The sequence below is a fragment of the Pithys albifrons genome, chromosome 1 (genome assembly GCF_047495875.1).
Source record: "Pithys albifrons albifrons isolate INPA30051 chromosome 1, PitAlb_v1, whole genome shotgun sequence".
In the NCBI taxonomy this organism is placed as follows: domain Eukaryota; kingdom Metazoa; phylum Chordata; class Aves; order Passeriformes; family Thamnophilidae; genus Pithys; species Pithys albifrons.
This window is the reverse complement of record NC_092458.1, coordinates 97425824-97452185: the sequence shown is the minus strand read 5'-3', so window position 1 is coordinate 97452185 and position 26362 is coordinate 97425824. Positions and strand designations below refer to the sequence as shown.

Sequence of the window (26362 nt, the reverse complement as noted above, 5' to 3'; positions counted from 1 at the left end):
AGTTGTTTAATTTGATTACATAAGGAGATACAGCTAAAGAAACTTTAATTGTGTTTTTGGAAATACCACTTTCTCTCAGAACTGCCTTCTACATAAAAACCTTTGGGTCTATCAAAATTTGTAATCATTTTGAAAGCAGATGTACTATCTCAATACACAATTTTCAAGTGCCATCTAGTGGTTATTTTTTTAATCCATTTGGTATCTGAAGAAATAAATTTACCAGTTTTTAAAATTTTTAAAAAGTTTATGAATTCTGTCACTTCCTGTTATTTTATTATGTGACTCTTGACCCTGCAATGGCAAGTATGTGCTTAAATTAAGGCTAATTTTCAGCATTTTGGGGCAGAAAACAGCTGATTTCAGGACTAACAAATTAAAAGGGAAAACCAAACCAAACTTATCCATCTTATCCACAGAAACAAAATAAGGCATAAATGTAATTTTCTTATTTAGAGCTTTTTCAGTACAACTTAAAAACTTTTTATCATGAGAAAATTCTGACTTGTTAGAAGTCTGTAAATAATTTGGGCCTCAACTGAACATAGGAGAAAATCCTGGAAAATAAAGCACATTCTAAGCATTCCTCACTCTGGATAAAGCCAAAAATCCACAGTGCCATATCAAGAGGATTCTATTGCACACAAGCCCAAAACTTGGATACTCAGCCATGTCTGGTCTCTTATTGTGTTAGTCTCAGTCTCCTGTGGGTCCCATCTCAAACATTCTCTTATTCTGAAAGTATAAGGAACTCAGCTCACACTAGGTATCCCAAAAAATGGCTAAACATGCCCATGCAACAGTGTGCCCAAGAAGGCATGAAACCTGTGTACGCATGGTGTGTACCATGCAGACAATCTGTGTGAAACATGTAAAGCTATCAAATCGTGAATTTAATATGCATGGAGAAACACACACGTGCTTCCATCTCCATCTGGAAATTACTAGACACAAATAATGGAAGTCTGTGTCTGTTAGCCAATCAACCAATGAAAATATCTGGGCTTCCTTACAATGAACATCTGAGAGCCTAAAAGGAAGATGGTTCTATTTCTGTAACACACTTATACAGAGCTACAGAGACATGCATATAATTTTGTCCTTATCTCTTGCCTATAGAAAAAGTATTTAAAACACAGAGTTTGAGATGGAGCCAAAATTTAAAAACATAGCATTACCATATATCATCTTCAGTATTTTTCTGCTGAAAGACTTGCTAGCTACCTTGCAGTGGCAGAATCAAATTTGCTGGGGGAAAAAGATTATAAAAATGCTTAGCTTTATTCGTTGTGTCTCGATTTCAAAGCACTTGAATAAAGGTGGGAACATTTCAGTGAGGAAAGAGGGAGAGAGGTGAAAAATCTTGAAAAAAAGGTCAGAAACAAATTCATGGTCAAACTGGGAAGCAAGCTTGTAACTCTGATCCCAGTTCCATTCTGTTGTCTCTCCCTTCCAGAAGATGAAGAAACATAAAAGAAAACTTCCACTCTCAGCAATCTTTTTGTGTGCTTGACACATGGATAATCAGAGAGATGTTACGCATGCCCAGCAAGGCACACTTTAGATCCAGCTCCAGGGAGGCCTCCTCGGAGCTGCAGAACTCAGACAATGAAGTGGAAGGGCACTCGCAGCAAGTGCCCCTGAGCAGCCCACGCTGCTGCCCATGCCCTGAACAGTCCATGCCCTCCCACTCCACGGGTCAGCAGCCAGTGTTCGGCACAGCATCATCAGGCCAGGTGCATCATCCAGCCGGGACACCGGCAGCAAGCAGTTTGCTGGGCAACAACTGCTTGTGCCAATAAAAAACAACGAGGGACAAACGTTTAAGCACCTCATTTTAGACCAGAATGCTGCCTTCCATTAGCAATGCATACAAGCCCTTAAACACACTTTAAACACTGCCTCTCTGATTTGGGCCTTATCCAACATCCTCAGGGTAATAATCCATGTAAAGGTCTTGAAAAACCTATAGGATATTGGAACTATCTCTGGGCAATTATATAAAAAGCAATGCAAAGATCTGGAGTGCAGGAAATCATAAAGCTGCCCCTGAATACAAGAACAGGGCATACCAAAAATTACATAACACAGAGATAAAAGAAAATAAACAATGTTACAAGAAAAACCCTCAGGAGGTAGAATGTTACTCTATTGCACTGATAACTTCAATAAGGCAGCCTCAGTTAGTCAGCACATTAAACTCACCTTTAAACACCTATTGAAATAATAAAAGTAATTTAAAAGTCCCATAGTTACATTACCTCATTGCCTAAATTGTTGAACTCAATTATTCAGTTAGTCCATTAAAAAGGCATGGGGAAATTTTGGCCTACATGGCTGCTAGCTCTTCTTAGCATGAGAGTATTTTGTGCATTCCCTCAGATGTGTCCCCTCTAAGAGTCCACACATTAAAATGACCTGAGCCAAGTTAACAAAGCAGTTCTCACAGGATGCCATACAACACCAAGCCTAAATCTATTGCTTTCTTTGCAGGTGAAATGCAAGCAAAAATTCTGCATGCAGATTTAAAGTACTCCATTTGCTAGAAAAGGTCCAAAGGTCAAACATCAAACAGCTTACAAAATTTAAAAAAAAAAATTACTTTCATACCATAATTTTAAAAATTACTTTACTTGAGAGCTAACTATGACTTAGAAAATCCTGTATAAAGGTAAACAATGTCTGTAAATGTGTTACTAAGTTGACTCATAGAATCACAGAATCAATTGGGTTGGAAAAGACCTCCGAGATCATCAAGTCCAACCCTTGGTCCAACTCCAGTCCATTTACCAGATCATGGCACTCAGTGCCATGTCCAATCTCAGTTTAAAAACCTCCAGGGATGGGGAATCCACCACCTCTCATCTTTCATAGATGGTAATTGACTGTAGCATTAAAGCTCACTGGATGCTGAGTATGAATGATTTCAAATTCCTGGAAGAAGAATGAAGAAATCTCTTCTTTGCCAGGGAGGCAGCTTTATGCCATAAGACATTTCAGAGTTCTTCCCTAACAACCTCTCTCCCAAATAACCTTCAAATTAAACCATCAAAAGTAAGCAGGGCTGTAGACAATGCTCCCATTCTCAAGCCATATTTATGCTCACTAACACTGCAAAAATGCATCACCACCTCGAGTTCTGCTGAACATAAACAGTCCCTTTAAAGGAAAAAGACTTGGCTGATTTCTAACTCATGGAAAGACAATCACATGGTTCAGAAATGTCCACTTCAAAAGAAATAAAGCTAGAAATGTGACATGAGCTGCATGTGAACGATTTTGGGCAAATGTTTTTGCTTCATTCCCCTTAAAACTAGACAATAAAAATATTAATTTTCATGCACTAACAAGCTGTTATTTCAAGGAACAGGAAGCAGTAAATATTAAATTCATAGCCCCTGGGGGGCTCTAGTCCTGCTCAAGGTAGGCCTGACTACAAGGCTGGATCACGCTGCTCAGGAGCCCACCCAGAGATGAAGCACCCACCAGCTCCTCTGGCACCTGCTGCACCACTCTCACAATGGAGAATGTTTTTTCTTATGCTTAAACAGAATTTCCCCACCTGGTTGTGACTATCACTTTGTGCCTGTCCTTTCACTAAGCACCTCTCTCTTCTTCATAATTATCCTACGGACAGTTGGAGTCAACTGGAGCCTCCCCTCAGCCTTATCAGTCAAAACACAACCAGTCTCGCAGCCTCTCCTGGTGGTCCTGTGCTCCCAACAGAACCACCTCAGTGGTCCTTGACTGCGCTCCCTCCAGTCTCTCTGTATGGGTGTCCAGTCTCAGAAGTGCAGAGCAGGAAAACCCATCTCTAAACCTGCTGCCTATACTCTTGCTCACACAGCCCACCGTGTGGATACAAGGTCTTGATGTTGAGTTCTAGTCAACTTAGTGCCCATCAGGACTACCAGGTCTTCTCTACAAAGCTTTCTTTTTGTTAATCTTCTTGAGTTCCCATTAGCCCTTCCCAACTTTCTCAAGTCCCTCTGAATAGCAGCTCCTGCATATCCACTACTTGCACCGATTTGTTGTACCCTTCGATTTGCTGAGGATGCACTCCACCTTGTCATTTGTATCATTAATGAAAATACTAAACACTGGCACCAGTATCACCCCCAAGGAATACCACCGGGAATTCTCTGCAAGTTCAATGCTGTGAACCACTGGCTCAGCCAATTTTTCACACACACTGTGCAGTGTAACTAAGAATCCATCTAGTCAGCATTCAGTCAGGCTCCAGGGATGCTAATGAGGTGTCAAAAGCCTTGGTACCATCAGACTAAAAGAAGTCCTCTGCTCTCCCCTTGCCCACAGCATTTTGTCTCCATCACTTCTTCACACTAAGGAACAAGTTGCCCATGGTAAATTCATGTTTGGCTTGTGTTCCCTTTTTGTCATTCATGTGCCTAGAAATTACTTCCATGAGGACCAGTGCTGCAGTCCTACCAGCAACTGAGCTGAGGTCAGCCAGCTTGCTGTCTCCCAGACATTTCTTTGTACCTTAGAGCACAATTAAACACCTCAGGGTCTGATTTCTTCTGCCTCCGTGACCCACGAGAATGATGACACTGCTTTTTCACCTGTGGTAACCTGAGATTACAACCACGATACCATATTTGCCAGCAATTCCAGACACACAAGAGCTGGAAATACTGGTATCTGGAGATTATGTTGCACAGTTTGTTTGTCTACCCTTCCTATTATGCTTTTTTTTTAGGAAGCTACCCAATACTATACATCCAAGTTTACAAACACCTCGCTCCCACTTAAAAAAAAAACAACAACAAAAAAGTAAAGATCCACGATATTTAAACACAGCATTGTATTTTCTTTGTATTTGGAAATGTGAGTCCAATTTAGCCCAAGCTTTCTTTAATATTCTGATTTATTAAAAAGCTTGTTTTTCAGTAGAGGGAAGAACACAAAGTTATGGTGATTCTGAGGCAAGCCCTAAAAAAATCCCTCAGTGAGCAAGAGAGTAACAGCAAGTGAGCTTCCTCATCAAGTAATGTGTGCTATTTAAGAATGTAAAAAGCACCTGCCACCTAATGGACAAAATCTAAAATCCAGATGTTTGACATCCTCAGAGGTCTGCAGTGGGCAGGCCAGTTCAGAAGTCTGCTGTTCTAGGCACAATGGTCTAAACACAAACAAGTCTTCCCTGAAAGTCTAGGTCAGGTCCCTGGTGAGCTGGAAAGCAACTGGACAGACAACCCTGTATGATTTGCTCACAAAAACTAGTTGGAAAAAGTGAAGATGCCCAAGAACTTTGGTAAGCTTGGACAGGACTTTTCAACTCAAGTTTTAAAATCACTTAACTTGCTTGCTTGGTTTGCAGGCCTTTTAAATACTCTAGAACTGCTAGAGGAGGCATTAATTTGGCAGCAATCTCTGCGGTACACGGGTCTTTCACAAGCCTTAAGTGGTGACACAAAGGATCTCATTGCAAAGGACTGCTCAGCCCACTGAAGAATCAAGCAAGTAAAAACACCTGAGCCAGTTACTTGTATGAGTTGTCCAGGTTTGCACTGAAACTCGTGCAGGAAGCAGGAAAAGGCTTTTCTTTTCTTTTTAAAGCGATTTTAAGTGGAGGGGCACTTTAGAACACAAAAAAGTGCTCCCAAATGTGGCAGTGAGTCCCTGCTTATTAAATGCTGGGCTCTTAATGAAGCCCTCTCAGAATGGGTCGATTTCATGGGTACGTGAACGCAAACACTCACCATTCATTAAGCAGTAACTCAGAAACCTCCATCTCTGAAACACTGAGTTGTCCTTTATCTTCTGATGCTCATTCACAATGCAATACAACTTACAAAGCTGAACCCTTTTTATAATTTAATAAACTGAGATCTTAAAAAAAAAGTCTTAGTTTAAAAAAAACCTCTGAAAATATGAGCCAACAAGCCACAACTCATTTAGGCTCTCAGCACTCTCAAAAAGTTATCTCCATGTATATCCAAGATTTTCAAAAGACAAGGTGAGTGGATGGCTTTCTCCTGAATACTCTGGGTATTGGTGATGGCACGTTACTGTGGACAAATAAATACTCAGTATACTGTTCATTGTGCTCCTGTAGAGGTACATGCCACCACCTATGCCATGGTCATTATCTATGGCCTGAGCTCCTCTGCTGACAAACTGCGATGCTGTGGTAAAGGAAAGAAGCAAACTTAACTGTGGATGTGCCAGGTTATCTGATCAATCCTACCTTCTTCATGCTACTACATGAACTCAGTAGGAGATTCAGTGGACTCTAAGGACATATTTTTTCCCCCATTAACATTAACACTATCCTGAATTCTTCATATTTGGGAAACACCACAGCATCTTCATGAAATTACAAGTTACACTGCGGACAGAATAAAAATCTCCTGACTGGAAAGTTTTCCTGTGGAACATGAAAAGTGGAAGAATGAACTGACATTGTTACAAATATATTTGTAAATCTAACTGTGGAAGTAGTTATGCTAAGGTTTACGGGGTTTAACTGGGCCTGTGGTGAGGTAACTTGAAACAGTAGTGGGGGCCCAGAAACTATTGGGAACTTGCTAGGAACAGCAGAACAATAATTAAAGCGATTAGTGAAGTAAATAGAACCTGAGGAAGAAAACAAACTGTTGCTTAAAGATAAGATTAGAATCAACATATGTAAAAGGTTTGGTGATGGGGACCTAATTAACCAGAATCCTGTGTTAGACGAGCGTGGTAGATTTTTAACCCTTGGAGACGGACATCAATTGTATACATATAACCTATGTAACTGATTTATGAACGAGACCGTGTGTCTTTGTGCACGTACAACGCTGTAGAAAAAGTATAAAAGCTGTCTTCGAGAACGGCTCGTTGGAATCCTGGCTTAGGACAGTAGTCCCCAGGTTTCCCGGGCCCAGCAAATAAAGCACCGCATAAACTGATACTCTGTCGGTTTGTGTTTCTGTGAACGGGCAACAGTTTTCTGGCGCCCAACGTGGGGCTCCGAGGGTTGCTGGGGCGGTTCGCGTCCTGATCCACTCCAAGCCGGCACCGAGAATTTTCCTCGGGGAGTCATCAGTTCGTGCCCGGCCCCGCGCCCGTCGGACAACTACATAGAGGTGAGCCCGAAGGTGCTTTATTTTGAAAGGGGGGTGGCTTTATTCTGAATGGGGGTGGTAAGATTGGTTGGTTGGTATTGGAAGCCTAGGCACCGGCCGTAAGACACGTACATAGGAATCGTGCAGGTCCGGTACTTGCCATTCGATAGCGACTAGAATTGGCAAGTTGGGGATATAGGTTGGTGGTTAGTCGCAGCGTCGTACGTGTTTCTGTTATATATGTTGTCATTCGGGAGCTGTGGGATAATGTCTTCTAACGATAAGGATATTCCCGAGGATTCCCCCCTCGGGTGTTTGTTGAAGCACTGGAAAACGGGGAATTTTGAACAAACTATGAAGAAAAAGAACTTGATTGATTACTGTAATCATGTTTGGCCAGAATATGAAACGGGGGGAATGCAATGGCCGCGGAATGGTACAATGACTACGGAGATTATCGCCCCTTTGATGGGTTTCTTAAGGGAAAATGATAAATGGGATGAGATACCTTACTTAGATTTGTTTTATCATTTAAAAGGAAAAACTGAATGGTTAAAAGAATGTGGTATGCTGGTTTTGGAAACTATTAATAATGAATGTGTGGGTTGTAAAGAGCGAAAGTTGCGCTTTATTGAGCCCCCGGAGGAAGATGTGTCGTTGTTGGTCTCCCCTAGTGCACCTCCGTGTCCCTCTCTTGAAAGCCTTAAAATAGGAAAAGGAAAGACCTCTGCTCCCTCCTCTTCAGACGAAGAGTCGGAGCTAGATAATAGGGGTGATGTACAAAGAACCCCATTAGCTGGACGCACACGCCGGGGAAGGCAAAAGGGGAAGGAGGGGGACGTGCGGCCTAAATTGATGGCACCTCTACGGGAGGCGGTGGGGGCAGATGGTGGAAGGGTTATAGTTAAGGTCCCGTTTTCACCTAGCGATTTGATGATTTGGAAACAGTCAGCCGGAGCTTATCGGGAGAATCCGGAGAAGGTTGCACGGGTAGTAAAAATGGTTATTAAGGCGCAAACACCAGACTGGAATGACCTCCAAGTTCTGTTAGATACTCTTATGGATTCTACTGAAAAGGAGATGGTGATGAAAGTTATGACTGACCGGGCTAGGGACATGATAAGGGCTCAGGTAACCCATAGTACGGTTAATGAGTTAGTGCCGAGGGATGACCCAGGATGGAATCCTAATACAGCCAGGGGATATGAGGCGCTTAAGGCATATCAGGAGTTGTTGGTTGAAGGAATTCGAGATGGCATTCCTAAAACAATGAATTGGTCGAAATTGTATTCGGTTCGGCAGGAGAAGGGAGAATCTCCGTCGGCATTTTTGGAGAGGTTGAAGGATACGGCTCGAAAATATACTAACTTGGATGTAGAATCAGAACCTGGTAAACTTCAGTTGGCTTTAATATTTATGGGACAGTCTCAGGAGGATATTAGGAAAAAGCTGCAAAAATTAGAAGGAGAAGAAATGCGGAACTTAGAAAAGCTGTTAGAGGTGGCATGGAAAGTATATAATAATAGGGAAAAGGAGACGACAAAGAAGCAGCAGGCAGGTATGTTGGCAGTATTGAAGCAAGCGACAGGGGGAAATACAGGAAATTTTAGGGGTCGGGGCCGGAGCCGAGGGCGAGGCGGACTTGGAAGGGGTGGCTTCGGCAATCAAGGGATGAATATGCGCGGGATGTTGGGACCTAATCAATGTGCCTTTTGTAAGGGATTTGGACATTGGAAGAACGAATGCCCGCTCAGCCAAGGAATGCAAATGGGTGGCAGTTCTTTGCCCGGGGTTAACTTGGTCAGTGCTGTGGGGAATGGAATGAATCCATTTGCAAATAATCCACAAAGTGTCGCTCAGGCACTGATGATGGGAAATACTCAAACTCAAAGCTGACTAGACCAGGATCTTAAGGTGGTCATGGAAATAGAGGGGGAGCCGGTAGAATTTAGGGTGGATACTGGGGCTAGTTATTCGGCAGTAAACGAATTACGGGGAGTTTTGAGTGAATCGAAAGTACTGGTTGTTGGGGTGTCTGGGGAGGTGGAAGAAAGGCCATTCCTGCGGCCGCTTGATATTAAATTTGGGGGGAAGGAATTTGATCATCAATTTTTATATATGCCGAACAGCCCAGAGTCACTACTTGGAAGAGATTTGCTTTCGGTTTTACAAGCAAGAATAATATTTGATAAGGATAGGGTAAAATTGGAAATACCAGAAGAAAACTTAGCAAAAATGTTTATGATTAAGGAAGTAGAACCAGAGACGATACCAGAGGTGATAGAGCAGGCTGTGACTCCGTGGATATGGGAGACGGGGATCCCTGGTAAATCGAAAGCGGCTGAGCCGGTAGTAGTAAAACTGAAGGAAGGAGCGCAACCGGTAAGGGTGAAACAATACCCAATAAGGCTTGAAGCAAGAAAGGGAATAGCTCCAATGATTGATCAGTTTGTGAAATTGGGAATATTAAGGGAATGTGAATCAGAATATAATACCCCTATTTTTCCAATAGTGAAGCCAAATGGAAAATACAGACTGGTGCAGGATTTAAGGGCAGTTAATGCAATCACTAAAGATATATATCCTGTGGTAGCTAATCCGTATACGCTGTTAACATCTGTCTCTGAGAAATTTCAGTGGTTTACGGTAATTGACTTGAAAGACGCCTTTTTCTGCATACCCCTGGCACTTGAGAGTCAGCACATCTTTGCATTCGAATGGGAAAATCCAGACACGAGACGGAAGTGCCAACTGACTTGGACCAGACTGCCTCAAGGATTCAAATCGTCACCTACTATATTTGGTAATCAGCTAGCCAAAGAATTGGAAGAATGGAGAACTACTCAGGTAAAAGATTCACCTTTTTCATATGTAATTCTACAATACGTAGATGATATCTTCCTGGGAGCCACAGAACGAGAACTCTGTTGTAAACTGACTATTGATCTATTGAACATGTTGGGGCAAGCGGGATACCGAGTTTCTAGGGAAAAGGCACAGTTGGTAAAACAGAAAGTTATCTACCTGGGTTGTGAAATTTCCCAAGGCATACGTAGATTGGGAACGACCCGCATAAAAGCAATCTGTGACATTCCAGTGCCTCGTAATCACCATGAGTTAAGATCCTTCCTAGGAATGACTGGATGGTGCCGGCTGTGGATCCCTAACTATGGACTAATGGCTAAACCATTGTATGAGGCTGTAAAGAAGCAGGTGTTTACCTGGGAGCCAGCAGAAGAAAAAGCGTTTCAAAAATTGAAACAAGCCCTTAAGGAAGCGCCGGCCTTGGGACTGCCCGACCTGACCAAGGATTTTCAATTATATGTGCATGAGAAACAGCAGCTGGCGTTGGGAGTCCTCACCCAGAAACTGGGGTCGTGGAAGAGGCCGGTGGGGTATTTCTCTAAACAGCTGGACGCAGTGAGTAGTGGTTGGCCGGGGTGCTTGAGGGCGGTAGCAGCTACCGTGATACTGATACAGGAAGCTCGCAAATTGACTTTGGGAAAACATATGACAGTCTATGTGCCCCACATGGTGATTACTGTGTTGGAACAAAAGGGGGGACATTGGCTCTCCTCAAGTCGTATGCTCCAATATCAGGCCCTGCTAAGGGAGCAGGACGATATCGAATTAAAACTAACCAACCACCTTAACCCGGCAGAATTTTTACTGTCTACTCAGGAGGAAGGGAAATTGGAGCACGACTGTGTCGAAGTGATTGAACAGGTTTACGCCAGTCGCAAGGACTTAAAAGATGAACCATTACCGGACCCTGACTGGGAACTATTCACAGACGGATCCAGCTTTGTGGAAAACGGCACCAGGTATGCTGGATATGCAGTGGTCACCCTGCGACAGACAGTGGAAGCAAAAGCACTACCACCGGGTACCTCAGCGCAAAAAGCTGAAGTTTGGGCTTTGGTGCGAGCTCTAATTTTAAGCCAAGGAAAAAAGGTGAACATTTGGACCGATTCTAAGTATGCCTTTGGAGTAGTGCATGTGCATGGAGCCCTGTGGAAAGAGCGTGGACTGCTTAATTCACAGGGGTCTTCGATAAAACATCGAGAAGAAATCCTCCAGTTGTTGGAAGCAATTTATAAGCCTACCGCAGTAGCAATCATGCATGTTAAAGGGCATCAAAACGATTCGGGGAAAGAATTTCAAGGTAATCAACAAGCAGACCAGGTGGCACGCCAGGTTGCCCGGGAAGTATGGACTCAGATGGCATTATTACCAACCCGGGAAAACCCTGCTGCATCTTATATGGAGACAGTGCCTCATTATTCTCCAGAGGACGAGAAACTTGCACAAATGATGTGTGCACGGAAGAATATCAAAGGATGGTATGTAACCCCTGTTGGTCAAGTGATACTGCCGGTAAAAATCATGAAGCAGGTGCTTGAAGTGGAACACAATAAGTGCCATTGGGGTGCAGAGGCGTTAGTAAAATTTTTAAGGAAAGAAATATTCTCAAACCAGATGTTAACATTAGCAAAGAGGATCAATGCCATGTGTGCGGTATGTATTAAAAACAATCCAGTGGTAAGGAAACAGGTAAAAATGGGTATAATTAAAGTGGGGCCACAGCCTGGGGATTATTGGCAGGTGGATTTTTCTGAGTTTCCTAAAGCCCAACATTTTAAACATTTGTTGGTTTATGTGTGTACCTTTTCAGGATGGCCAGAGGCTTTTCCCTGCAGAACTAATCAGGCAAAGGAGGTGGTTAAAACGTTGTTAAAGGAGATTATTCCGAGGTTTGGAGTGCCTTTAGGAATTTCATCAGATAGGGGACCCCACTTTGTGGCTGGGATTGTTCAGGATCTTTCCAGAGTTTTGGGAATTTCCTGCGATTTACATACCCCTTGGAGGCCTCAGTCTAGCGGACAGGTAGAACGGATGAATCAAACATTGAAAAATCAAATTACAAAAATTTGCCAAGAAGCAGAAATCCAATGGCCGCAGGCATTGCCTTTAGCTCTGCTAAGAATCAGAATTAAACCCAGGGAAAGGGTGGGAGTTAGCCCATATGAGATTTTGTATGGGAAACCCTATCATGCTGCTACATATCAGGGGGACCCTCATTTAACTGGGGATCAAATGTTGCTTAATTATGTTTTGGCTCTGAATAAAACTCTTACAGCAATCAGAGGGACGTTGCAGTGGAATCGGCCTTTACCCCTGGAGAATCCAGCACACGATATTCTTCCGGGTGACCAGGTGTATGTGCGAAAGTGGTCTGAGGAGCCGTTGAAGGAGAGATGGGACGGACCTCACCAAGTGATTATGACTACATATACCGCCGTCAAGGTTCAAGGGATCGACAACTGGATCCATTACACCAGGGTGAAAAAGGTTCCTCTGAAATGGACAGTAGAACCACTGTCACCCACCCGATTAATATTGCGAAGTCAGTCCTAATATTGTGGTGGTGGATTGTTCCAGTGGGAGGGGTGGTAACGGTTGAAGTTCCAAGATCTTATGTAACTGTACGTGAAGGGAACGCTGTCAATCTAACTTGTTTATTTATTTGCGATCAGAGAGTTGGTTTCCGAGAAATTAAAGCTAGATGGAAGGCTCGATGGGATGGGGCCGATGACGATCAAGAATTGACTTCAAAATTGACTTGGGATGAAAGGATGCGAAGGGGCACTTCTATCATGCATATACCGAAAGCTACAAAAATGTGGACGGGACACTATACATGTACAATAACAGTTCAAAGTAGTAGGGACCAGGGAAATGTAGAGTTACGGGTGATAGGTTCCTCTGATCAGGAACCTGTCACTGACTCCCCGAATTCAGGGGTAGGTTGGGAAAAGGAATATGGACATCGTGAAAACTTAGTGATAGGTCTAATTAGAGATTTTGGTTTGATACAAAATGTATCTCAGATTACCGCCTGTTTACCTATTCCCCGGACTGCAAGTGATCCTATTCCGTGGGGGATAATCCCCGTAACTGTTATGCCATTATCAGGCAAGAATTTTTCATGGACATGTCATAAAGTATTTGGAAAAGTACCTCGACCAGAATTGAAAGGGGCTGATATATGTTTGACTAAACGGGTAATGACAGAAACAGAGTGCAAAAGGAAACCTACGTATTATGTATGGCAAAGGGACACAGGTAGATGTTATATCGAACCCCCTTTTGATGAACCCTGTGATCACGCCCGTACTGGGGCACCACGACAAAATATAAAATGGGAAAAACAACAATATACTATAGAATGCCGGAATGTTACTCATGATGTTGATATCTGGAAAAAATGGAAAACTACTTGGGGTTCTAGTATTTCGGAGCATTATAGCTATATTGGCAAGGTGCAGTGGTGCATACAGTGGACAGGAACAGAAGATCAGTCACACCTAAAGGTTTTTACCACTGAAACCTCTTCCAGGTATTTTCATACGCAGCTAGAAGAATGGAATTGTACCCAAGTATTTACATGCGACACTCCAGAGGATCAGATAGGACTTGTTCCCGTAAAAATGGTATTGAAGTGGGGATGTGAGTGTAGAAGATATAAACATTATATTACTATAGAACAGGAAGAGAAGGCTGTTAATTGTAAATACTCAACTGTACATAGCCCGGGAAATTTAGTATGGGTACTAGGACACGGGCAGTGGACAACTCACTTGCCCTTAGATGGACTGATTACACAAATTACTTTAGGAATTCCTACATTATGCCCTTTTTGGAAGGAATCAAAATTAACTAAGGAAGAAAAACAACTACGAAGTAGACGAAGTGTGGATCAGGATTTGCAGGATTTAGGATTAGATAAAGAAGGTTGGCATGAACCCTCAGGGGGAGTTAAATTTGGGTGGGCTCTAGAATCTTTGTTTGCACCAGTTGCCTCCTATCGGAATAGGGAGATGTTGTTTAAATTAATGGGTCAAACTGAAAGATTGGCAGCGGTAACCAGGAAAGGATTCAAAGCTATAAATATCCAATTGCAGGCTACTTCTAGGATGACTTTACAGAATAGAATGGCTTTGGACATGATACTTCTCAAAGAACACGGTGTTTGTGGGTATTTGCATGGTAGAAATGAGCACTGCTGTATACACATCCCTAATGTTACTCAAGATGTCGAGAATGACATTCGTCAATTGGGACAAATCGAAAATAAGGTACGTGAGGTAAAAGAAGAAGCAGAACATAACTGGATTGGACAAATCTTTAGTTCCCTAGGAATCCAGGTCTCTGGTTGGCTCTCCTCGATTATACAGTATGCAATATCAATCGTAATAATTGTTGTGGCAGTTTTAATTGTTTATAAGTGTCTTTTAGGAATGATTCTAAAAGAAAGTCAGCACACACGCCAAGTAATCAAGGCTGTCACTCGGAAAGAAATGATTATACCGGGAGCTTTGAATCCTAATATGTCAGCTCCTCCGCCCTATTCGGAGGCAACTATTTGAATGATTGAGCATCCTTGCGAAAAAGAAGCTCGAAGGATGCTCAAAAGGGGGGAGTTGTTACAAATATATTTGTAAATCTAACTGTGGAAGTAGTTATGCTAAGGTTTACGGGGTTTAACTGGGCCTGTGGTGAGGTAACTTGAAACAGTAGTGGGGGCCCAGAAACTATTGGGAACTTGCTAGGAACAGCAGAACAATAATTAAAGCGATTAGTGAAGTAAATAGAACCTGAGGAAGAAAACAAACTGTTGCTTAAAGATAAGATTAGAATCAACATATGTAAAAGGTTTGGTGATGGGGACCTAATTAACCAGAATCCTGTGTTAGACGAGCGTGGTAGATTTTTAACCCTTGGAGACGGACATCAATTGTATACATATAACCTATGTAACTGATTTATGAACGAGACCGTGTGTCTTTGTGCACGTACAACGCTGTAGAAAAAGTATAAAAGCTGTCTTCGAGAACGGCTCGTTGGAATCCTGGCTTAGGACAGTAGTCCCCAGGTTTCCCGGGCCCAGCAAATAAAGCACCGCATAAACTGATACTCTGTCGGTTTGTGTTTCTGTGAACGGGCAACAACATCTTTGTGCTTCAACAAGTTCCCTGTTTCCTTTGCATCAGATTAAATGACTCATCTCAGTCATAATGACTAAAACTGGATTTGTGAAAACAGGCTCGTGGTAATTCTTTCTAATGTTGGCTTTAAAAACTTCAGTTTGCTTTATATCACACTTAAATTATGACAAGTCAAACATTTGGCTAAAGCTTAGGAAGACCAAATGAGTTCTCATCATTGTAAACATTTCAGTACAAGGGCAGAGTCAGCTCGCAGGAAAAAGTAAACCATTTCCATTCACACATCCATTGCACCGGCAGAAGAAACTCACACAGACAGACAGCACAGGCAGATTCCTAAAATGTATAGGCAAAATGCTCATTTGTACTCAAAAAACCCCCTTACACACGGAGTATTTTCTTGGAAAGTTGCCTCAGGACCATTCATGGCAGCAACAGCAACTTCCAGTTACAATGTAACCAGCCAGAAAGCTGATTTAAATAAGAAATAAACAAACAAACAAAACCTGCATGAAAACGTTTGACAAAGGCACTCCTAAGAAACACTGAGGTCTGGAAAGACAGTGTGAACACATAAAAGACAGGCTCCTTCTGCTGCCAAGTCACGTGTTCTGTGATTCAGTTCTTTGAGCACATTATGAATATGAAAAGTGTGGAAAACATCTGCCTTTTCATTTGGGGTTTAGTTGTTGCCAGCTGTTCTTTTTTAATAATGCCTTGTACACCTCAGAAATATCGAGTAAAATTGTAAACTAGAAAAGCTGCAGTCAAAAACAAAGTTGTGTCAAGTACAGTATATCAGCCTGCAGTGTTTCATTAGACCTGCTTTAGGCAAGGTTTTCTGGAGAACCACCAAGAAAGGACCAGAGGCCCATAAAAACTGAAAGGAGAAGTTCTCTTAGTAAGATAGATTATTTAAACTTTTGGTTCTCATTCTGTTTATGTTATCACTCATTTAAAACTCACACTTCTTAACCAACAGTCAAAGAAGAAGTGGCTTCATGAAAAAAACTAAGTCTGGCTCCAGCTGGGTGGTGGAAAGTGCTTCTGTAGTGCTCCAGCTGAAAAAAAGCCAAAACAATAAACCTCAGCTAACATTAAAAAGCCACTTCATAAGTAAGCCACACCTCAAACAAGATTGGATAGTTAAGATTACAGGTAGGCATTATGGTTTTTCTCTTAACATCTTTATGACCACAGAGAAACAAAGATGGAAATATTGTTTTTTTCCCAGTTCTTTTGATCACTACTGGGAATCGTTGCTGATTGTTTAACAGATATAAAATTGAGTACTTGTGAATGCCTCCAAACTTTTAATGAGCTTTACAAACGGTATTATTATGCCTATGCAGATATTGCTAGATGGAAACACAGATACACATTTAGGTAAGATATATCCACATCCAACCCTATATACACCTCAAGATTTTACATCCGGCTACTTAGCCACCACCCATGAAGAAACAGCAGCTGTGCCTGCAGACCAGTCAAAATACAGCTTACTGAAATGAAACTATCAACACCAAACTATTCCTGTAAAGAGAATAACTGCTGGTGAAACTCCTCTCTCTCTTCAACTGGAGAAGTATTTCTGTTTTCTCTGTTGAGTGGCACAGCAGTACCATTGAGGTTTATCCTTTAATAATGATTTGCTGCACAGTCAATTATCAATTAAGAAATTGATCATGTCAAAGTAATTGTAAACGATACAATGAAATCACAGACCCTGGAATAGAATACTTGCTGTAATTCTGGTTTACTCAAATGTAGAAAATTTGCCTTTAGTTTTTACTCCCAGCCAATCAGACTCCCTTTTCTGTTTGCATCAGGAACCACGGCAGGTAAAATACAGAGTAGAACAGTAACAGCCACCCTCCATCTTTTCACTTTTCTGCAGTGAACTCACTTGTTGCAGCAAGAAAACTGCATGCCCATCAACCCTCCCTCAAACTTTGCCTTGCCCAGAACACTCATCCATCCCCTGGAACAGTGGGGAGCAGAAGACAAGAGCCAAAGACAGTGACCATCCAGTACTGATGAAGAAAGACTAATGCACACCCCACAATGCAAGCAAACAATAACTGCCAAGTCTTCCTTACTCCTGCTATGTGTCCTTATGAATGCGGCTTTCTTTGGAAACATCCAGGTCAATGCAGTATTTACCATCTCACACTACCCTGTGGCAGGTGAGTGGCTTTGGCTACCCACAGCCCTGTCTGCAGCTACCACGGGGCAACACACCGTGTTAGAGGAACCAGGACAGCCGAACAGCATCTTGTGCCCTTCCCTTCCCACAAGGAGCTGCAGGAAGGCAAGTGTGGGTGCCCCTCCAATGTCCAAGAAGAACATCTACTGTGGCAGGACTGACAAGTGCTCCCAGCTACAGCATTAACCTTCAGGCATTGTGGGGGTTTTTATGCTGCAGATTCCCTTTCTCACTACATAACTCAGTGCTCTTCCTACGTCACCAAAGTCAGCAGAGATATCACTTGAAACAGCCTCAGCTGCTCATGAGCAAACCAAGCCTGAGGCCACACATGGCCCTGGTCACATTATGAAGCCCACCCTCAGTCCACTGCCAGCCTTCTCTCCGAGGGCTTCAAGTTAGGGCTTCTATACACCTTCCTATCTGCAAGACTCGCACCTGCAACAGTGGTGAAGTGTCTCCAAAGCAGCCTAAAGTCATTAGGAGAGATGTGAGAGAAGTGGCTGCAGTGTAAATAAGCAAAAAAACCCAACCTCCCCCCCCAAAAAAAAAAAACCAACAAAAAAGCCCAAAGGCTAACTCCTTTCAGTTGTTATTATTGAGATGTTTCCTCTAAGACTGGTAAAAGAGAGAGGGTGTGTGGAAAGAATGGATGGTCCCGGACAGCAGGTATATTGGACGGCCCACCCTGGAGATCACCTTTTCTGTGATAAAAGCTGCCATCAGTTATTTTGTTATGCAAGCAATGACACACCAAGCATACTAAGTATCTGCTAGGACTCAGGACACTCCAAACATAACTGGAGAGGATGTCTCCTGAAGGCCCAAGATGATGTTAAGTCTTTGTTTTATACAGCATTGTAGACTTGAATTTACTGTGTTTAGCTTAAAAGACATCTTTAGAAAGCCTGAAAAAAACATCTCGTCACTAAAAAGGCTGAGCATTTAAGGAATTAACTTTTTTCCCAGACATTCATTAAAAGAGAACAGTATCCTCACACACAAAATAATAAACAAGCTAAGTGCAATAACCATTACATAAAAAACCCCCAGCACTGCAAAAACATCTCTCTGGAGAGGTTAAGGGATCAAACCAAACAAAACTCCCAGGTTACGTTTTTTTTCTCCCCTCCCTGTCTTGTTTTGCTAAGGAAGCCCTAAACTCTCTTGTCATGATACCAGAGAAATGACAAAAATATCTTAAGGTTACACTGAGCTTAGACTCAGAACTAATTTGCATCAGCATGTATGAGAGGCAGGAATACAGACCATTACCGAAATACAGACATCGTTGTATTCAAAAGGTTTTCTTATTTAACCTTAGACAATTTGAGATAGTGCCTTTCCTGTTTCATGGAAAAGCAGACTTCACACTGCAGATTATGATCTACAGTACCTACACCAGGCTATGGTATTCTGGAGCATTTCCAAACCATATAGTCTCCAGCAAAGCCAAACATAAATAAGATACATAAGCCAGAATAGATCAGGTAAACACATTCAGGTTTGTAATTTCATATTTTGTAGACTGCAAAACATAACTGAGCATCCTGTATGCACTGTCATCACCTTGAGTGGGTATTTAGTGAAGAAAACCTGACTTCTGTTTTTTTAACTCCTATCTAATACAGTTTTCACTGTTTTGCACAATAAAAGCCTACTGAAGAGTGTTTTAAAATGGTCTCGCAGGAGAAAGTAAACAGTAACTAATCTGCCAGAAATCTCACTTTTTATTCTGTTGTATTATACATACAGTGAAATTACTAAATTGAAATAGTTGAGATATCGCTTAATAGGTGCAACTTCTGCATTCTGTAGCTCTATCAAACTTGTTTATTTTACTGCATACAAGAACCAGGTTAGGGGAATTCTACCCTTGGAGAGAGAGACTCTTCTGAATTGTGAATTGCTTTATGACATGAAATCCTAACAAGATGCATCTCAGAAGACCATTTATGCTGCAGCCTGCTAGAGCTCAATGATAAGATGCTCTATATGCAAGCTCTATATCAAATTAGAAACCACTTACATCACTCAGTAAGTGTTTGGTATTTGACATTTTGGTTTTTCCAGATTACCTGTGTCACATAACTTTTCATAGGCCATTATGGAAATTCAGATGAGCAAATAAGACTTCTAAAATTTGCTACGTGTTTAGGTTATGGAAGTTACATGAAGTTCCTCATTTACATAGGAACTCACATTATTAAAGTCAAATTAACTCAGATACTTCCAGTTCTTATTTTAGTTTGAGTACTTTATTCTCAGAGAGCTTAGGCTGGTTCCTCAACACCACTAAGTTCAGAGGATGCCAGGGGAATAAAGCTGTACTGAATGTTGGAACTTACATCCATGACATATGACTGTCAGTGTGCCACAAAACCCAGGCTGATTCCTGATGAAAGAAGCCACAAAGCTGAAGCCTCATAACACAAATCATTTATAGAGTTCACTACTTTGATTTAGGTTAAATGGATTTATGAGCTTAGAAACTGGACTCAGTTACTGCAATTTGAGCAGCTGAGCTGTGTAGTTGACCATACATGTGCACTTTAGCCTAGAACAAAAGCCAGGCCAAGCACACTTTTGGCTTATGCAAGTCAAGTGATAGGAGATTTGAATAAAGAAAATTCAATAAAAGGAGATTTATGGAGTCTACCTACTTTACTTCATCCCTGTGACAAAAGTACTCTGCAGAAGCTGCAGATACCCAGTCATCAAAACATCCTTAACTGGCGGTCTGCCACAAGGTCCATCCCAGCACAGCACCAGACTGGTGTTTACACCACTACAAACCCATCAGATACCGACATTACAGAGAGCACTGACCATACAGATTTCTCCATGTGTGAAAACTCTGCATGGTGTGTCCTGCCCCACCTGTCTGCCCCCACATCCAACATGTAACAACCAGCTCTTCATGCATCTCTCACAATGACACAAAGGGTGACACAGCAGCAGATGACTGCAGTAGGCTGGCCACTGCTACACTTACAGAAAGCTCTCCTGCTGCTGCTGACGTTTGAGATAGAGAGCTGCAGATCAGTGACACGTTACCCAATCCATTTGTTCATGACTGAACCATGGTTAAAAGGCTCAGACACAGAATCAGATATTGGCCAGTTACCCAACTCACCCTAACTCAACCAAGTTGTCGCTCAGAGTCAAAAGCAAACAAAAACTTATTGGAGTCTCCTTATCCCGAGTAAGGGGGCACCGTGAATGACGGTCAGAAGAGCTCAGGCACAGCAGGCATCAGAAGGCTTGATCAGAAGGCTTACAAGACTTTATTCAAGATAGTTTCACAGACAGTTTCCTCATCACTCATAGATCATAGTAGTAGTAGTTAGTAGTAGTTCTAGTAGTATTACATAGTAGTAGTTCTATTCTCAGTAACATCCACACCTTGTATATCCTCTCACATCCAACATGCCATGACATTATTGGCTAGCCCATTCACCTCACATTCACCAAAGCATCTCATTGGCTACAACACACTACAGGTAGCTCTCTTCTCTTCAAGGGAAAACTCTAAACTGCTTTCCTTAAGGAATGCACTCACTCACCCCTACACGACTGTCTGGAGTTCTGTATGTGCCCTGCACACTTTGATTTATGCTAAAAGGAAAACGGCACAATACTGGATTTGCTGGGGCTTAAGACAATATTAAGATACAAATAGAAGCTTGAGTTGAAGTAACATGGGGAAGCATGCATCTTCCTAAACAGTGAGACAGTAACAGATGCCATAACTAACCATCACACTCTTGAATCTTGTTACCTATTTTAAGTCACAGGTCACAGCCTCAGTAAGGCCCCTTTCTGCAGGGGACTACACCAGTTCACAGTACCTGGAGGATCTGACCCATGCTATGGACAAACTCCTTGCACCCCCTGAGCTCTAAAACCATTAGAGCTTGACAGGAACGGAAATTACTCACATTCTTCCCCCATCAGGACTCCTGGATGAATGGCAACTGCAGTTAAAACCAGCACTAATCAGAGACAAGAAATATTTCAAGATTTTGGAGTGTTCATCTCATCTCTAGCAAAGAGATTACTCCTGGTGAAGACATCGTCTGGAACTGCTGCAAGCCAGAGGTCTCTACTCAAGCCTGGAGACATGGGCTCAGGAGCACTCCCAAGACCCAGAAGGGCACCATCTCCATGGGAAACAGAAGCACCACATAGACACAAGTGACTGTAAACTGAATGGCTGCTGCCGAGGCTCACCAGGATGCTCCTCGCCTGTTTGCTTAGCATGAAAGTAATGAACAAGCCTGCTAGTGCTTCAAATATTCTCCACTTTTGAAGGGATCAAGTCTGAGAAGTGCCATCAAGCAAGTGGGAGCTGCAAGCAAGCGTGCAGGTGTATCCCCATGGCTCACAACAACCAGCTTCACAGCAGTGGCTCAGCTACATTCACTGGCTCACAGAACCACTGACCCAATGAGCATAATCTCCTAGTAAAATAGCTCTTTTTCAGGAGAGAGTTGTACAATACCAAAAGTTTCTACGTTTCACATATGGCCTTCTCTAAACTTGTACACAACAAAACACTGGACCTAAGGATTTCACAGTTTAAAGAGTATCTGACACAGAAACTGACCTTCAATTGGAAAAAGCTTGCAAAGAAGCCAGAGATCTGAAGTATCCTGACTCACTCCATTATATTGTTATGATCCTGGACATAGTTCAGAATTACATAAACCAGAAAATGCAGTTCCTCCCAACTTCTCAGGTGCTTATCCTCATGGACTGTCTGAAAATGAGAAAGAGAGTGATACAAGCATGGAAAGTGCTCTTCACCATCACCTCCCATTGCATCCCAAGTCTTGCCTAGTAACTCTTAAGATGCTTTGAATCTAAGAGACTGAGGGAAACAAAAAGAAAAAAAGAGACAAAACCCGGAAAGTAACATAGAAGTGTCTTATCTGAACACCGACTGATTTGCCCATGGAGCTACATGAAATAGAACAAGTTGTTGCTACCTGCTCTACACTACATGAAGAAACATGAGGAGAAAGGAGAAGCAAATGGATTTATCCTGAGTTTCAAAAGACATTTTACTTCTTTCTCCACAGCCTTCTCTGTGGGGAGAATAGGGTCAGTGGTAAAAGGGCTGATCAGATACCTAATTGATAATGAATTTCAAAAATCCCCCCGTAACTTTACAAATCTGTCATGCAACAGAATTTCTCATTAAGACAAAGCTTGGCATAAGGAATAATGATTTCTAACATTATCCACATACCCAGAAGTTACTTTCACTTGAATGCTGATATAGCTTGGACAAGTTTACAAACATGGCCATGAAGAGAAGGCTGAAAAAACAGTTGTATTTCCTTATATGTATTCCTTGGTTCTTTCAGACCACTCTGAACTCCCAGGCCCAGCCTATTTGCCCTGACAAACTTCCAAACCAGCACATGGAGCTGCTCCCAGAGACGCAGAACTCTTCTGGTTGACAGTGCACAGGTTTGCCTGTGGATTTGGCACAGGAGAGCCACCGAACTGCTGTATGTACTGCTACTGCTATGCAACAGCTGACAGAGAACAGCAAGAGCTCCCAATTACTTATAAAGGAACACGCTGACTATGAAAAAGTGGCAATGAAACTACTGAGACCAGAAAGATGCCTGTGCACAGACACCTGACAAACGGGAAGACAGATCCTGAAGGGGTGTCATTTTAATGCCAACATACCTAACATGCCTATTTTAGTGCCCTCCCCAGTCTTGGTACAGCATCTGGTATTTATTTAGTACCACATATACAGTATATTACTGCTTGATGAAGAGCTCCTGAGATACATAAACAGGTATTTGTCAAGAAAAGTAAGGCAAATTTTAATTCCATTTATTCTCCAAATGTTCCCAAAAATGTGTCCATCACAAGCAGCTACAGATCATCAGCATAATCTGTGGTCCAACCACATTATAGCTCGCTTTGTGGGGAAACGGACTCTCATACCTCCAAATCACATTCTATATTCAACTTGGGTACACAGATATGAAAAGTCAGATGGTATATTACTCCATTAGCATGTGGAAATTCTTGAAATCCAGTGATTTCTGTTTTCATTCAGAAGAAAAGATGACAAAGTTCATAGATGAGGAGGAATGTTTAAAAACATAAGTCTCATTCTCATGCATGGAAATTAAACCCACAAAGCTGAAATAGCAACCCTGTTCACCTTCCTTAAAAAGGGCACATCAGTAAGGAACAATTGCTTTTGGATATCTGATATTTTGTGTTGGATTGCTGGGGGTTTTTTGCAAAGGTTGGAATCGACCCTGTGCTAGATTGAGAAGGTTCAGCTGCTCACCGTACCACTGTGATATCCAGAGTTTAGGAAGAAGCTGTAACACAGCTTTACAAGTCATACTCATTTTTGCACCTGGACCCATTTGTAATAAAATAACGTAAGCAGTGGAAACTGTCTTCCTTGCCTGCTGAGGTAGAACAAGCACGTGTCAGAGGACAACATGGAAACTCCCGGTCTCCTGCGATAGGGAAGTGTCAGGCACAAACCAAACCCCTGGCCAAAGTTTCACACAACTAAAGATAGCTAAAAAAAACCCCTGGAAATGGCCCAGATTTTACTTCTATAAGCTCAGCATCTGGACAGGGAATTTTCAAATCTTCTACTTAACATGCAACATGCAAAATGTATATAGTAAATAACTTCATATGTATGGTTTTTATCTTTCATATATATATGTGTGTGTGTGTGTGTGTGTGTATGTGTATAATATACATGTGTATATATTTGTGTGTGTATATATATATGTATGCAGACATAACCTAAACAAACAAAAGACTACAAAAGAAGGAAATGTAGGATTTCTGTGAAATCCACTTTGCTGCTATTTTGTATTTCACAAGACACTTTTTTTGGTTAAATTTTCTAGTCTTTTTATGTGCAACAGCAACGTCCATGTTACTTTAAATATATATATATATAAATAAATCAGTACACTGATGTCTTGATTCTGTAAAACAGGATTAATGAGATGCATTTAAGTCCAGCACAGATGCACATACACTCTTCTGTTACTCTGAAGCATTTTGAAACCTCACCTGGATTTCTCTAAGTACATACATTAACCAGATTGTTCCAAATTAAAAAGTCTGCAACTGCCAAACTGCTGTTTACTATTTAAAAAAATTGAGAAAGTACATGTACACAAAATTGCATTAGAAGTAAATGTCCTTTCCCTCAATACACAGTCCTAAAAGTTTGGTTGCAAACCTGACATTTCCTGACTCAGCGTTTCCTCCCTGTCAGCGTTCACTTTAACGACAGGAAGAGTTCCATTAGTTCCCAGTCCCATTCCCGCGGCCGAGCCAGCAGAACAGGGGGATAAACAGATCGCAGCCTCAGCTCTGCGTCACCAAAGCTGCCCGCCAGGTTTAGTCTGCAGGACCAGTTTCTGTGCATGTGACCTGCTTCCCTTTCTCCCACACTCAGCCCAACATGACAGCAGAGCTGCCAGAAAAACCAGCATCAGGCCTAAAATTAACTTTATCAAGCACAGTAAAACGTAGGAAGAACCCAATTAAATCCACTACCCGAAGTCCAGGACAAACAATGCACATTCCTGTCATTCTTCTAGCCTTTGCATTCAGCAGATTTGTCACAGAAAACCTACAACCAGCCTGCAGCTGAACGAGTATTTCTTTTTTAAACCTGATTTTACTGGGAATTCCTAAGCACCTTCTTCCATCAGCATGCTCCTGTAGTTAGTCCACACACCAGCCACACTCAAGGCACATTTCTAGTTTTGCAGGAACGTTTTGGTGGAATGGACAGACAGGTGTGTGACACCACTGCAGTACTCCTACATCTGGAACTATAACCACATCATTTAATGAGCTGAAGTAACTGATTTTAGATGGTTAGTGCTTAGCAGTACAATATATCTTTCAAGGCCTATGCTCAGCTCAACAGGATCCCCTTATCTTTATCTGACTTTCTTTTAATACCAAAAATAAACTGGAAATGGATATGCTCTCATAAGGAAAGAAATAAAATTAATGATAAGATCATCTCTACTGTTTTGCTTTTAAATCATCTGACAGACTTTAGTATTAAAAAATTAAAGCTCTTTTACATGAGACTGGAAAGTAGTATAGTGAAAAAAATGATGTGTATTAATTCCTCTTAATCCAACAGAACACTATTAAATACTGAATGATGATGCATGAGGGGAGAAAAGGAAAGAAAAAAAAACCTGCTTAAATTCCCTCACTCCACAAAGTCCTGAGGCAAAAACCAAATAATATCTGAAACAGCAAAGCAGAAAACCTTCTCCCCAAAAACCTTAGTGCAGCTCGATGCTCACCACTAGAGCACCTCTTGCTACATTGCATGTCAGTTGCTAAAATCAACTGGAGTGGCTACTTCTATTTTCACACTTTGTGATTAACCAGATTACAAAAGATAATGTAAATAATGTGCCTAGATATTAAAAATATCTATGTACACACTGTGATTTGGCATTAAGAAACTATTTTAGCCCCAACATGCTGTTCAAGCATCAGGCAACAGCTTCGCAGTCTAATCTGTCTTGGTGTACAAAAATAAATAAAATCTCAGAAGTGTTGCCCTAACAGTTACCTCTTCAAGTTTTATTGAACTGACTTCCAACAGAAGGAAAGTGGAAAAAAAGGTGAAAACTGAGATCCTAGTAGGTCCAAGAATCTGGAAAAGCACGAAAGTATGTTTGCAATCAACTGGAGAAAAACCTATTTTTCCTAGTTAGTTTAGACAAAACTTGTTTTTCAGGAGTTCTGCATTTACCCCCTATTGTTGTGTGTATTTTAGAAGACTACGCACACATCTGGTGTGTTTGTATCCATAAACATTTTCAGCATATCAGCTCTGACAGTGAAAATGGTCTTACTACAAAACAACACCAGAGTAGGATTTCTGTTACAAACTGATTTGAAGGAAAGCAGGGAGTCTCACAGGGAGGTTGCCTTGTTTACAACCCCTGTCCAGTCTGATTCTATCCCAAAATCAGAGGCGCTGCACTTAAGGAAATAAAAGATATACTAAATATGATTAC

General features: G+C 41.7%; 1 protein-coding gene across 11 annotated transcripts in view; it reads right to left on the bottom strand.

Annotated features, from left to right (window-relative positions):
• Positions 1–26362, bottom strand: part of BBX (BBX high mobility group box domain containing) — a 166625-nt gene that overhangs the window by 87821 nt on the left and 52442 nt on the right. Inside the window, exon 1 of one of the 11 annotated variants that reach the window (XM_071561732.1) lies at positions 21898–21965. The exons of the other annotated variants lie outside the window; for them this stretch is intronic. The gene's annotated coding sequence lies outside the window, so the exon portion shown is untranslated. Of the gene's footprint in view, positions 1–21897; positions 21966–26362 lie in introns of those variants that run through there. 11 annotated transcript variants of the gene reach the window in all.